The 15,657-nt window shown below is 38.7% G+C and overlaps 1 long non-coding RNA gene across 1 annotated transcript; it reads left to right on the forward strand.

The window, feature by feature from the left end:
• Nucleotides 1–3,451: 3,451 nt before the first annotated feature.
• LOC144245776 (uncharacterized) lies at nt 3,452–15,283 on the forward strand. Its single transcript, XR_013339415.1, has 5 exons — nt 3,452–3,722; nt 10,333–10,500; nt 11,336–11,573; nt 12,201–12,365; nt 13,132–15,283. It is a non-coding gene; the product is annotated as an uncharacterized LOC144245776 (long non-coding RNA).
• Nucleotides 15,284–15,657: the final 374 nt, after the last annotated feature.

A 15,657-nucleotide genomic window follows, 5' to 3' on the forward strand; every position in this document is an offset into this window, starting at 1 on the left:
AAGTACGGAGCTCCTTACTTCTCCGCCATCTTGCCCCCTCCTTATTCTAAACTTTCTTACTGCACAATATTTTGAGTGAGGGCTTTCTGCATCTTTCCTAAGACATATAAGTGAAGATGTCTGAGGCATCCTTGGGATCTCCAGTTCCAAAGGCCCGATGAGATAGAGGCTTTGCCCCATGGTTCTACATAGTACATATAGATTCCTGGAAATACTGGACACAAAAGTTTTCTCATCTAGGGGCAATCAAAAGGAAGTTGGTGAAAATAAGATATAGGGATACTAAAAGGCAACATGTGCACATCAGACCTCAAAATCCTCACCAGAAGATGATCAGGTATGGATGCTAGTTTGAATGAGGTTTATGTCTGGTCTTCAGGATATTCCACAGATCCTTTCCAGGACCAGCCTCAAATACCTGAGACTGGACCTATTTTGTAAACATAGAGGTCTGAAGATGTGGTGATGGCCATATCGTATGGTTCGGGTGCATGCCAGAAATCTCAATGAAGACCAGGCCTGTAATGATTACAGCTACATTAACTACATAGACAAGTAAATAGTAACACATTAAATTATACAGAGGAGTAAAGAGGACATTCAATAACCTCATATTCTACAGGTAAATATAGTTTATTCTATCTTTATTTCTGTTCCTAGCCCTGGGAAGCAACACATGATTAGTGACCTTGACAGATCTGGGGATCATGCTAACAGCCCTTTACACCAGTGTGATAACGGATCCTATATAGGTCTGCACAGCCAAGAGAAACTGCAAAACTAATCATTCTTTTGATTCAGTCGCTGTTTTGGAACAGATGGCAACAAAATCTGGAACATGAAAGAGAAAATACAAGTGAATGAACAGAAAAACTGACCTCTGAATGAGCAGACAGTTCAGAAAATAATTAAAACAATTTTCTACTCACTACTCTCAGATTTTAAAGTACTTTGCATCCCTATCAAAAGAACATGATGTGATGAAATCGGAATTAGAGAACATGAAAAAAAAGTATTGATGCTAATATATTTTTAAATGAATTAAATGGGTCAAATAGGGGAACTGATTTAAACAGTGCAATGGAAAACAGAGTAAAATAATTAAGACATTGAAAATATAAACACACAAATTGGGATAGAAGCTAGGAAATGAGGCATTTGTCTATAAACAGTCCAGAGAAAGAAGAAAAAAAGAGAAACACATATCATATATAGGTATTGATTCATATCAGAAACAATGCAGAAAGAAAGAAACTAAGAAATAACCATGTAGTGGCAAATGCAATGGACCCTTGCACAAAAGTCCATCACCAACAAATCTTCCAGGTGTTATGTTCTAAACTTCTGGCCATTCTTGGTTTTATTTTATTTATTTTAATTCTTTCATGTTTATTATTATGTTTGATCGCTTGATCTTGTAGTAAAATCTGTTTTCATTAAGCTATGAGCTAACCACCATGGCAAGTGAGTATTTCCTCAATGATGATGATACTGACTCTGGTTTTCCTGACAATTTTACCTGCCTTCTCAGCCAGTGTGTGCTGGTAAGTCAGTGTGTCACATACAGTTAAAGACATTGATGTATGAGATTAACTGAGTGCCCCAATCTATTCAGCTCTTAGTTACATTTAAGCATGTTATAGTAGCTGTACTTTATTTAGGAAACAATACATGTTTATATCATGATGCTCCATGAAGACCTGGGAGAAGTAGAATACTTTCACTTCAATAAATCTTACATGTTCTTCAGTATCCTATTTCCTGAGTTTTCTTCCAACTATAATACCCTGAAGTAGGTAAGAGTTGGCAACTAGGAAGATGGAAGAGATAGTTGGAAGATGGAAGAGGTAGATGGAAGAGATGTTAAATGAGCAAGTAGATCAGTAAGTAGTTGAATAAAGGAATATTAGATAACTAGAAGCCTAGCTGACAAATAATCTGCTTATGTGTAGAATGTATAGTAAGTCATGATAACTGCTAATTTTATAAAGGTCAGAGCCGAGTGGTTGCAAATAAGAGTTTGAGTCAAATCATCAATTTATTTATTTATTTATTTATTTATTTATTTATTCTGAGAAAATCTTTATTCCTCCTTCACTTTTAAAGGATCATTTTACTGGGCACAGAATTAGATGTTGATGCATCTGATTTTTTTCTTTCAAAATTTTAAATATTTCACTCTTATTTGATTTCTGAGGAAAGGTCTATTATAATTTTTATCTTTTTCTCCTCTCTATATAAGGTGATTTATTTATTTATTTATTTATTTTATTCCAGCTTCTTTCAAGAATCTCTCTTTATCTTCAGTTTTCTATAGTTTAAATCAGATATACCTACGTGCGTGCATGTGCGTGTGTGTTTTAATATTTATTCTGTGTGGTGTTCTCTGAACTTCCTGAACCTGCTACTTGGTGCTTGTCATTAATTTTGAAATGTACCTGGACATTATTATTTTCAAACATTTCTTCTGCTCTGTTCTGTCTACTTCTGGTATTTCAATTACACATATGATGAAACATTTAAAACATATAAAGTTGCCCAATGGGTCTTGGATTGTCGGCATTTGAGGATTATTCTTACTCTTTCTTCTCTTTGCATCTCAGTTTTAGAAGTTCCTATTTAAAATATAGTCAATATTAATGATTTTTTTTCTACAGCCATCTCCATTCTACTAAGGAGCCTACCAAAAGTATCTTGCATTTTGTTTTAATATTTTTTATACCTAAAATTTCTTTTTTATTTTTCCTTAGTTTCCATCTCTTTGGTTTTATAATGCATGCTTTTACATATTGTGTATGTTTTCTATTAGAGCCCTTAGCCTACTAATTCTAGTTATTTTAAGTTTTCTGTTAGTAATTCCAACATTCGAGTCTGAGTCTGATGATTGCTTTGTCTCTTCTGATTGTGTCTTTTTCTTGGCATTTTGGGGTATCTTGAATTTTTATCTTTCTGTTGAAAGCCAGACATATTTTATTAGGTGACAGGAACTAAGGTAAATATGCCTTTAGTGGGAAGATTTATGATATTCTGGTTGGGGGTTGAACTGGGTTTAAAGTACATTACAGCTATAGGTTCTAGAGGTTTCAAATTCCTCTATGGACCTTGTTTTTTATTTCCATTTAGCTTTGCACTTTAGACTTGCTCAGAGTCAGTGTCTTGAAGCCTTTTTAGCTATCATGAATGAATCATCATTCTGATGGAACCCTGGTGATGTAATGATATCATGTGCGAGAGTGGGAGCATTCTGTGATTTTCTTATTAAATCTTGGTGTTTTTGACAACCTGTGGTCTGGGTCTCTGACCTCCACAAGAGTGTCTCCATTGGTATGGCTTCCTTCTTTCCGCACCTCACTCCTACCTCACTTTCAGTGCTGCAATACTCCCAAATTATGTTCTTGAAGCTCTTTTCCTTGTTGACTTTTTTTTTTTTTTTTTTTAAAGCTGAGACAGAGACTGTGGAAAGAATGCCTCTCCCCCATGTGACATATGGTTTTGGCAATGTCTTTTCTCCAGAGATGTAGGCTTTCATTATGGAGAAGACTCTGGGCACATTTCACAGTTTTTACTCTTCCTCTTTGCCTGCCAGAGGCATGAGGTATCTTTCTCAAATACTCAGTGTGAAAACCTGATGAGATTCCAGAAGATAAAGACTTCAATTTCTAGAAGTTTCTCCATCTCATGGTAGTCCACCCTGACCTCCAGAAATTCATCTAAAATGACCGGTAGGTGTTTTTACACGTCTATGCCTCCAGCAACTTCTACTCTAGGTGTGAAGATTATGACTATGTGTCTCTGGATTTGGGAGTGGTGTTTTGCTTTGAGAACTTAGCTCTCTAATGAGTTCATGATAGGTCATTGATTTCCAGGTTGTCCAGCTTTTCATATAATATGAGAGTGAGACTCCAGTCTCTTTCGGGGATAAGGGTTGAAACAAGAAGTCTGCATCTTTTTTCCAGAGAGGGAGACAGCATCTTCCCTAGGAAGCTCAGCATGCCAATGTGGACCCTTGGGCCCCTCTTTCTTAATGGGCAGGAGTGGATCACACAACCACTACAGGCTTTTTCTTCATTTTCCTATCTCCTCCTCCTTGTCAATTATTCTGAGTTATTCCATCTGGACTGTAAGAGTCTCATCATTTTTCCTAACTCCAACAATATTGAGGTGTTTCACTACTGCATTTCTTGGTAGAGTGTTTGCTGCTTGTTGAACTTTTAGTGCAACTTTTCTGTACTTTTAATTTTTTTTTAAATTTAAATACCATATGGTTTGAGATGGTTGTGGTGTTTTAAAATATTTGTTTAAGATTATAGTCTTATTTTAACCTATAAAACAAGATTAACAAATTGTCTCAGAGTTGAACTATTTATATTTTTCTTAATATTAATTTTTAATCACTTCACTGATTTGTCTAGATTTTCTGAAAAAAAAAAAAAACCCATGGTACACATAGGAAAAGAGAGGAAGTCTATGTTAAATGTTCTGTGAATAAGAGTGTGGTTATGTATGTCTGGATGTCAGTCTATTATGCTACAGGATACAAAGAATGCATTGGCAATATAGGCTCAAGCAGGGACCTCCAGGCAGAAAGGCAATGAGGGCATTAATATCCTATCTCTGGCACCCCACAGACAACTGTTTAGAACAAGATGAAGCTGGATGCTCTTTACTCTGAAAGAGAGCCACTGACACTCTGTTGAGCTCATTTTTTGGCAGTATAGATGTGATAGTCACCTTATACAAGTAGAATATTTGATGACAGATAGTCTGAAATATGTGCATCAATTGCTAGTAAAGCCAGTTGCCCAACTGAAACCAGCTGCACATAAAATCCTTAGTGCCCACGAGGGAGCTACTAGCTCTTGGGCTCTGGGCAAGAAGTCTACAGGAGGCTCCATTCAAGCACCCCCCTCTTGTAGTGCAGCAGAGGTGATCCCATTTCTAGCTACCAGACAAACAAGCATGAACAATCCTTGTTGAACTCAAAAGATAATTCTGAATCCTTCTCTTTACAAGTGAAAGTTTGATCTTTTCTCTGATTCACACCATGTTCCTCCCCTTGGTGGGAGCCTCACTCTCCCAGCCTCCATTCCGCTGGTTACCTGGCCATCAGAACCACTTGCCTGGACTTTGCTTTGGAGCTAGTGACCCCTGGACAGACACAGCCTGGACCTCTCTCCTTTACAATGGTGGCAGGATTACAGGGAGACTGAACACCTCCTGGGACTAGAGCGGCAGCCGTGCTGGAAGCAGGACCCAGATGAGCATACATGGTGTGGCGTCCTGTCCTCACTGACCATGCTGGCGGTGCTGCCTAGGTCGCTTTAGCGACCTAACTGGGGCCACTGTTCTGCTTATGTAGCCTCCAGCTGATTCTTATGGTAAACCTTTGCAATAGTTAAAACAATTATGAAACGATGAAAGCATCTGCACATGGAATTGGTAATGAAAAAGATGTTTCAGGGTTCACATAGGATAAGATCTCTGGAAAATGGACTTCTAATTATATGGATTTCATTCATAACTGTAGCTGCTGCTGCTGCTGCTGCTGCTGCTTCTTCTTCTTCTTCTTCTTCTTCTTCTTCTTCTTCTTCTTCTTCTTCTTCTTCAGATTTGAGAGACAGAGCGTGAGCAAGAGAGGGGCAGAGAGAGAGGGAGAAAGAGAAACCCAAGCAGGCTCCACACTCTCAGTGCAGAGTCTGATGTGGGGCTCGATCCCACAAACCATGAAATCATGACCCAAGATGAAATCAAGAGCCAGATGCTTAACTGGCTGAGCCACCCAGGGGCCTTACCTGTAGCTTCTTTTTAAAATAATAGCCGACTTTTTTTCTCCTCACTTTATTTCACTATTTTGCTCACTTTCCAGGGTTTGGTTTTCTTTCAGCATCGGTAAGAAAAAAACCCTGGAGGGATGGGGAAGCTGGCGGCAGAGGAGGGGGACACTAGGCTCATTTCAGCCCACTGATGCAGCTGGATTACTATCAAATCATTCTCAATGATTTCACTCATATGTGAATTTAAGAAACAAAGCAAATGAGCAAAAGAAAAAAGAAGAGAAAGAGAGAAAGAAGCCAAGAAACAGACTCTTAATGATAGAGAACAAACTCAGAGTTGACAGGGGGAGGGGACTGTTGGGAGGGATGGGCTTGATGGGTGATGGGTGCTAAGGAGGGCACTTGTGATGAGGACCAGGTGTTGTACGGAAGTGTTGGATCACTATATTATACACCTGGAACTACTATCACACTGTATGTTAACTAACTGGAATTAAGATAAAATGATGAAAGAAAGAGAGAAAGAAAGAAGGAAAGGAAGGAAGGAAGGAAAGAAGGAAGGAAGGAAGGAAGGAAGGAAGGAAGGAAAGAAGGGAGAAAAGAGACAGGGAAAAAGAAATTCCTGAAATAATATAACTAATATAATTATCACTAAACAAATAAAACATTTTGTGCCAAACTTATTCTGAGATGGCTATATTTTGTCCCTGATAAATAAAGTAATAGAAAGAAATGAAGATAAATCGGATGGAAGATACATCTATGTCTATATCTATATCTGTAAAGAACCACTAAGATGTCACATCTCATAATTCATCACCAGCAAAACAGAATGTCAATTTTAGAGCCTAATTTAAAAATAGGCATTTCTTTTATACATTTTTATTAATGCAAATTTAGTGCCCTTAAAACGGTTCAAAAAATTGTAGCACATATCTTAGATTAACGTTAGGGTTGATAGGATGAAGCTAAATCATTTTATACAAAACTGAGAAAAAGCTTAGCTATTTAATTCAGGCAGTAAAAGAACAAATATCCTTTAAAATATTATCAGAGAAGAGCCAACAAAGAGCTAACAAAGAGAAGTTAAGATGGCACTATTTCCTTCTTTGTAAGGGATATGATTCAAGTTAGCCCACAAACCTCTCTATGACATGGATACCCTATTTTGAGTATTTTAGAGACCACCTAAGCCCTCTTTTCATTAAAAAAGAATTTTTTATGTCTTTATTTTATTTTGAGAGACAGAGCCAGAGAGCAAGCGAGGGAGGGGCAAAGAGAGAGGGAGACACAGAATCTGAAGCAGCTCCAGGTCTGAGCTGTCAGCACAGAGCCCGACGCGGGGCTCGAACCCACTTACCGTGAGATCATGACCTAAGCTGAAGTCGGATGCTCAACCGACTGAGCCCCCCAGGCGCCCCTAAGCCCTCTTTTCAGAACCATCGTAGGAAGCAGAGAGCTCAGTTACGGAGAGGTGTGTCACTGCATAATACATGAAGGCAGAGGGGCAGGGAGGGGTGCTTACCAGAAAGAAATCTTGCACTAGGAGCTGGTGAGAGAAACGAGCTGATCGCCTGATCCCACGCAGGCTCCAAATGGTATATTGTTGCGGTTCATCGTCACCATGGAGGAACGACCTGCTCCTGTGTGTGGGATGGAAGTAGCTACAGTGATACCTGCCAGACTCCGTCAATGGATGAAGTCATGTGCTTAAGCCAGCTTTTCGCCTGAAAGGAATTCTGCCCACAGTATTGGTGGAGATGAACAGGGCTGACGGAAATCCACACGGTGACCGGGAAACCCAGTGTCTGATTGGATATCTATTCCCTGTACACGTAATGATATAAAAAAATAACCTGGAGATGCATGAAACGAATTACTAAAGAATAGGGGAAGGGAATGATTTTTCTCAGTATTGAAGAGTAAAGTTCATCCAGCAATAATTTGATCCCAGGCATCCTAAAATAATTTCGGTAAACTATTTGATTCCCTTAACAGATTAGAAGAAGGTGTAGCCTTTTGGAATGAGATTTAAAAAAAAAAAAAAAACCCAAGATGAAAAGAAAGTATAGTTTGGTGCATGGAAATCAGGTGAGAGGCAAAGACAGAAAGTGCAGGTTCTTGGTTACGCAGAAGGAGAAGCATCAAAGAGCAAGATAAGAATCCTCACTGGGGGTAATATATGTATACAGAGATTTGAGGGACAAAATAATAAACTGGAATAGATGAAATTTTTGAAGGTTTTTCCAGGAAAGCAGAGGAAAGTTAAAACGACTTAAAATGATGAGAGAGAGAAAAAAAATGGCATACAGGTATTGAGTCCCAAGAACAGAGATTCAAATTAAGAATGTATTTGCAGAGATAAAACCTGAATAATTACAATGAAAACAATAATGGAAGAATGAAATGGAATATAACTTATGGAATAGGAGGAAAAGAAACCTGAGTAATGTTGTAAAATATTCCAAATTCTAATTTTGATTTCCTATTTTTACTTATAGCATTTTCCACATGGTTTAATGTTTTATTCCAATTTTATGGTTTTCTGGGGCACCTGGGTGGCTGTGTCTCCCTCTCTCTCTGCCCCTCCCCTGCTCTCTCTCTGTCTCTCAAAAATAAACATTAAAAATTTAAAGTTTATGGTATTCTCAACATTTTATGGCATTATAGAAAACTGTTGGGGAGATTTTTCCTACAAATCTACTTTTTAAAAATTTTTAAAAATGTTATTTTTGTTGACCAAGAAATAGATGCTGAGGTAGTGATTTGTGCTGGTCAGTGCTCTCCACCCATTCACAGTGAAACCGCTGGCTGTAGCGAGCTATGGATTTGGCCCAGGTTAATGAGGTGGCCACGTCTCAGCCTTCCTGTCTGAGGAGTCATGACAGCAAGTGATGTGATGACAGCAGAGATGTGATGTGGACTCTTTCTGCAAGGGTAGCATGAAGAGAGCACACTGTGCTTGTGCTCAGCCACTTAGATTCACAACTGTTTCCTTTTTTTTTTTTTTAATTTATCTATTTCTGAGAGAGAGAGACAGCATGAGCAGGGGAGGGTCAGGGAGAGAGGGAGACACAGAATCAGAAGCAGGCTCAAGGCTCTGAGCTATCAGCACAGAGCCCGACACGGGGATCAAACCCATGAACTGTGAGATCATGACCTGAACCAAAGTTGGACGCTAAACCGACTGAGCCACCCAGGAGCCCCGACGGCTGATTCTTGCCACAATGCAATTTAGTCTTATTAATATGAATGCTTCCTGAAGAAAACACGAAAAAAAAAAAAACCCAGAAGCCCCCCCAAGGGGAAATATCGAACCTGGCCCCCAGCAGTAAGCTTCATAAATATTTTGGGGTGTTTCTTCCCCTTGTCTTCATTTGCATGTATATCTAGCTATGAATTAAATCTGGTAACCGTCTTTCTGTTTGTTAAAGCATCTTCTCCGACCCCATGATTTTAATATTTGTCTAGCAACTCATCACATAGGGATAAATTATTTGGGTTAAACAAAGAGTTTCTGTTGGTTGTTTTTAATTTGTTCCGCGTTTTGCCAAGAAATCAAACCTATTGCCAAATGAAGGTCCCTGAGGGAGTGCAGTGTATTCTGTTCCAGAGACATAGCGTTGCCCCTTCCTGCATCTGCCCCCACAGCTGCTTTCTTGGGGGCTGAATTCTGGAGATGACTTCCTTCCATCTTTGGCTCTAATGGCTACCCTTCATGTCTTGTCAAGGTCACTTTGTTCCTATGACTGATACCCCTCTGGACCTCTCCCAAGCCAAGTCTTTATCTCGCTTTGGTGCAACCCATAGGAACCTTTGTTTCTTTTCTTCCCACGCCAAATACAAGAGTAGCTCATGATTACTGCTTGGAGTCTCTGCCTAATACTTTTCCTCCAAGTCATTACAGGAACATGAGACTAAGTGCCAACCTACATCTCCCAAGAGTCTCAAATGGGATGCCATCTTAACGCCTCTCTGAATTTGTATTTCTCTTCCGAGATGAGCCAGCCCCAAGAGGAAGCTCTCCTCTGATAGGTCTTCCTTGCTTTTTCTCCCTCTGTCTGCGTCTACTTCCTTTCTCTCTTCTCGTCTATTCCATGGTTTCATGTGTGCACTACAGGACCGACACTTCTCTCCCTTTCCCCAAAGCCTATTCTAGCAGATGGCATGAGAAGAGAGAGGAGGTGCCTTACTAAGAAAGTAAGTCTGGAGAATAAAAATGTTATTCATTGCACATGAAGTGATGATGCAAATAAGTAGTTAAAAGTTTTATAAATACTTTTAAAGCTTCATATGCTTTCCTTTAATTTTCCCTGCAGTGTGCTTCAGNATATATATATATATATATACACACACACACATGATTGTTGTTATCCCAGTCCTGATTAAGTTTAATAGGGTCCCTTCTTGTTTTTGAGTCTAGGAAAGACTTAACCACTTTCTACCATTACTCACAAATTAAGTATTTTTGGAGCTCATCCCTTTAGAGAAGAGTTTGGATGGATAAACCAGTCAGAACATGGCCCTCAAATTTGCCCCATGATCTTCATTTTTTTAGGTTTGTTTCTATTCTGATTTCCCTGATAAGAGCTAGAAACTGGTGCTTATCCACATCCCTCCTTTTTGACTTCAATTTTGGATCTTGTCAAAGTCCGGAGATAAAATCAAGGTGAAAAATAGGTGAATAGAGTCTTCTTTCCTCTGAAAAGCAACGAAACCATACCAGGTAATATACAATTTATTGGCTTGGAGCCCTACACAGGATATCTCATCTTTCAAATTTTTTCTTGCAATATTTCTCAAGTACAAACTGAATTTCCAGGTACAGTTAAGTCACCATGTTTGCCTCATACTTACAGGAATCATGTGGCAAAATGATTTAAGTTCATGGTACAATTTATGCTTAAAAATAAGGAGAACAAAGAGTGTGCCATATACTTTTACAATAACTGTTATCATCAAGTTGTAAAGACACCCCCTCCTCCCACATCAGACCCGGAGGGACAAAGAAATCCATCCCTGCTCCGGGCTTGTGGAGCCTCTGTTCTCTTCTCTGTGGTCTCGAGAAAATCAAGTACTACAAGTTTCATTTCTCATAAACTTTTAAAATATAAAGTTATTTCAATGTTCAACTTACTGGTTTCTGGATTTTTACCTAGTGCATCTGTACATGAGCACTTATTTCTTTGTCTTTTTTAAAATTATTGATAATAAAACCCTGGGATTTTGGTGGAGGGTTAATGACTAGTTTTATTTATTTTCTTAATGTGTCTTGGGGCTATTTCCAAATATGCTTTAAAAACACTAAACTATAGCCAAAGCCTTTTTAAAAAAAAGGTCATATTCATCAGCATTTTATTCTTGATGCAATGAGGTTGATGGGAGACAGAACCATATATAAATGTATGACAAAGCCCTATAATTAAGTGGGGATTTATTTCCAAACTCTGGGGTAGACCCATAGTAAATTAGGCTCACAGCATGGAAACTCATTTTTCAAAGTGATGCTGGCTTTACAGAAGGAGCTGAACAAATGTGTGCCTTTACTCTTTCCTCCATAGTCAGGGCTTACCATCCAAGTATGCCAACACATCACCGCAGCAAACCCAGATTTGTTGTCCAGGTCAGGTGTGAAGTGGGTCCAAGACTGGAGAGCAATGGCTGCAACCCCAAGTCACTTTTGTGAGAAGTCCATGGAACACCCAAGTGCACATGGGGAAAGGCCCCATGAAGGAAAAGAGCAGATGAAGGAGGATGCCCACAGTTCCTCTGGAAGCCAACTGTCCCGATGAGAATATGGTAATGTCTGCTCTGGAGTAAGTGGTAGGACACATTGGAGATATAGTTTGTGGTGATGTTGTGTAATTGTGATATAGTATGTGATTGTTAAACCATCTGCTTCTCTTTCTGCATGGCTTCAGAAAGGTTGGGACCAGACTGGATATGGGTTTAGTTAAAATGACTTTGCCTTTTGAGTCTTGTCCCTACCTACTTTCTAGGATAAACCAAGATTATATCCTTAAAGGATATGAGGTTGCCAGTTTGAGATGATGGAGAACAGAAAGGGCCCACTGTTTCTAGACATTTGCACCGACCTACCATAGACTGGGCACTTTACCAATGCTTTATTTGAACACTGTTTAAAATTTGTCATGAGTTATGACTCGAGGGTAGAAACTTAATGTACTTGTCAAATTAAAAAAGAAAAGAACAAAGTTTAAAATGACAAAAAAGGCAAAATTTGATTAAAAGGAACAGATCAGGCAAACCTATATCAGACTACAGGGGGGTATGTCCACGTGTGTTTTCCTAGAGAGAGGTTGTCCAGATGTAGGGAATTGTATGCATTTGAGAAAAATGATAATGGAAGAAAAATGATGGAATCATGATATCAAGTTTTACCTATTTCAACATTTTTGCTTATAGAAAATTGCTAGTGGAGTCATCTACTTGGACCTTTCTGTATTACTTTCATAATCTTCATTGGAAGCTGATGAAATAACCTGCTGGCACTGATAACCTGATTTGGCAACAGCCCTCCCTTTTTCTAAAACAGATACCTCCATTTTAGAAATGTTAAAACACATTCAGGTCAGTCCTACTGTTTTGTTTCCTGAGATCCTAAGGTTTAATTATGTGACATTTAGGAGCAGATGTGGCACCACTAGTCATATCCCATTCTGCTGATCCAGGGATCCCTCTACTGCTCGGGCTTGGAAAGCTCTGAACACACTTACTTCTTAGCCTCTAAGACTTTATGCCTTAATTGGAGGTATTTTCGTGAAAACATAATATCTTAATGTAGACATTATAAAAATCAATCCAGCAAATTATAGAATGACATGAAGAGATGATACATTTCACATTAAATACCTACTGAGTGATTTCCAAAAACTATCCTAGATAAATTATATAAATAATTCATTTTAAAATGTGACTGATACCTAAACTTCAACCTAATTAAAATGTCTATATCTTCAAAAGCAAGAGCTAACATTAAGTACACTTAAGATTTTTTTATTATTAAATGGAAAGGAGGAAGGAAGGAAGGAAGGAAGGAAGGAGGGAGGGAGGGAGGGAGACAAGGTTATAGTTAATAGGACAGAAGAAAGCAGAGGTCACATAAGGACACAGTAAATTGAGTCAATGTATTGTTCTGTTCAGCACCTGGCATATCCAAGAACATCTTTTTCAGTGTGAGTCAGTTCCATTAAGAAGAGTGACTCCCACACTAAAATTGCAGCAACCCGTACCCCCTTCCAACACAGTGTTTTATTCATGGAATTCTGGCATCAGTGGTTTTAAATCTACTTCTGCGCGGATCCTGATGACCTCTTTGATTCTCTCTTGAGAACAGCTGCTTCTGTGTCACAGATGCTCAGAGGAAGAAGAGAAAGCAAGTGTCCTGCTGTGTGCTTGTGCTCATTCTCGACATCTGCAGACCCAGCTGAGAGCACCTGCATTATTAGCTTTAAGGCTTGGAGACACCTATAAACTAAAAGGCAGAGTGTCGTCAGTTTCAAAGTGAAAGTACCCTTTGGAGAGCCATAGTGTTTGTGTGTTTGTAACATGCATATTAAAGTCCCCATAACGTAGGGCCAAACGCTGCGATGTGATTCAGGGGCGGCATTACAGATGCATGTTTACGGTTGTGAGAACGTTAAAGAACCTGTGAAATCCCCACCTTCACCTTATTTTCCTATTCAGTAGATACAAGAATGGTGCCCTGAAAATGAAAGGCCAACAACACTCAGACTATGAATACAGAGAACGTGTGGCTATGTTCTTCACAGCGATGACTCCAGAAGAAATCGCGGGCTCTGATATGGAAATATGACATGTTTTTCTAAACAAATGCTAACGAAGGAGAGAATACAGTTAATACCATGTTAAGTCCCTGTAAGGCATCACTTCTCTACAAAGCAAAGTTACTGAGACAGACTCAAAGAGCAAATGATTTTCCTGAACGTTTATATTTTCAATATGCACATATGCAAAGCTGTGGGAGAACAGATGGAAAAATAATTGAACATATATGACAGTGGATTACCATATAGATTACATCTGAATGTATTACAGATCAATGAGGAAAAATAAACATAATCATAAAAATAGTCAATGGACACAAATGCAAATCCACCAAAATACTTATCTGTCCTATGAAAAATAACCAATCTTCTTAAGAAATTGTAAACTAGGGGCGCCTGGGTGGCTTAGTCGGTTAAGCGTCTGACTTTCGCTTAGGTCATGATCTCGCGGTTCGTGGGTTCGAGCCCCGCGTCGGGCTCTGTGCTGACTGCCAGCTCAGAGCCTGGAGCCTGTTTCAGTCTGTGACTCCCTCTCTCTCTGACCCTCCCCTGCTCGCGCTGTCTCTCTCTCTCTCTCTCTCCTAGAAATAAATAAAACATTAAAAAAAAAAAGAAATTGTAAACTCACCAAAACAATGATTTTAAGTTAATTAATTCTCAAAGATAATATTAATAATAGCTCAGCTTATTTAAAAAACTCATCTATAACTCATGTGAGGAATAACACAAACTAGGATATCATTTTTAGTGTAAATTGTTATAGTGTTTGAATAGATATTTGGCAAATCAACTTAAAATACCCTGATTTGTTTATGCATTTAATGGGGCAATTTCACTTAAAAGGAGAATTGCAAATACCATAAACATTATAATGGCAACAAAATATTAAAAAGCTAAGTAATGGGGGGGTGTGCCTTGGTGGCTCAGTTAGTAGAGCATCTGACTTTGGCTCAGGTCATGATCTCACAGTCTGTGAGTTCTAGCCCCGTATCAGGCTCCATGCTAACAGCTGAGAGCCTAGAGCCTTCTTTGGATTTGTGTCTCTTTCTGCCCCTCCCCCACTCACACTCTGTCTGGCTGTCTCTGTCTCTCTCTCTCTCTCAAAAATAAATAAAACGTTAAAAAATTTTAAAAAGCTAAGTAATGGATAAGCAAGGATTGCAACTTACTTATATCTTCTGTCACAAAATATTCTGTAATTGTGTGAATATTTAAGGTAGTTTAGTTGATTTAAAATTATGATATGCTACATGGTGAACAAAATGGATTTCAGTAATATATGTAATATATATAAATCCCATTAGCTAACTTTTCAATACGTATGTTTCAGGGCTATGCTTTAGGTATATGTAGTTTCATGAGTGGACATCTTCAGATGCTGGGTTTAAAACCTGTCAAAAATATATCCACATCATTTACTGTTTGTACTATACATTTTAGGCTTGTTACACCAGGTTATCTGAGGATGTGATGGGAGTAATTCAAATGTGAAGTATAAAATTCAATCATCTTCCACAACACCTAAGAGTAGAAACAAGAATATATAGCTTTAAATACTCAGCTTTGGAGGGGGTGGGTAAAGCCTAACTATTTTTATAAAGCCTCTCAAGTGATTCTGTAGTCCTAATGAGGTAAAGGAAAAAATGAATCCATGAAAATATATGGTGATCAAACTTTGGGAATAAAATCTGACACAGTATACCTTTTCTGGGCATTTGTATCCATATTTCGGGAAACTTCTTTAATTTTCACAGGCTACTGAAGTACGAACGCTGTTTATTACCAAGAGACACAATTAGAGGCAAGTGCCATAAAATTGTGGGATCTGTTAGGGAGCTTTGCTTTGGAAAGAAGAGGAGACCTAGGTAGAGTTAATTCCTGATGGCTGTTCACCAACGCTCGACTTCTGTGGTGCTCTGAAAGGTTTCTTCCAGCTGGATGTATCTGTTGGTCCAGGTTTTAAGAAAAATAGATGTAGGACTGTGATTTATTTGATGAATGGCACCTTGAAGCATCAAATACCAACTCTACATTTGTCCCCCTATCTGTGCTATTCTTAGTCCATCACCTGGTTT

This window comes from Crocuta crocuta, unplaced genomic scaffold, assembly GCF_008692635.1.
Source record: "Crocuta crocuta isolate KB4526 unplaced genomic scaffold, BGI_CrCroc_1.0 scaffold108, whole genome shotgun sequence".
Lineage (NCBI taxonomy): Eukaryota > Metazoa > Chordata > Mammalia > Carnivora > Hyaenidae > Crocuta > Crocuta crocuta.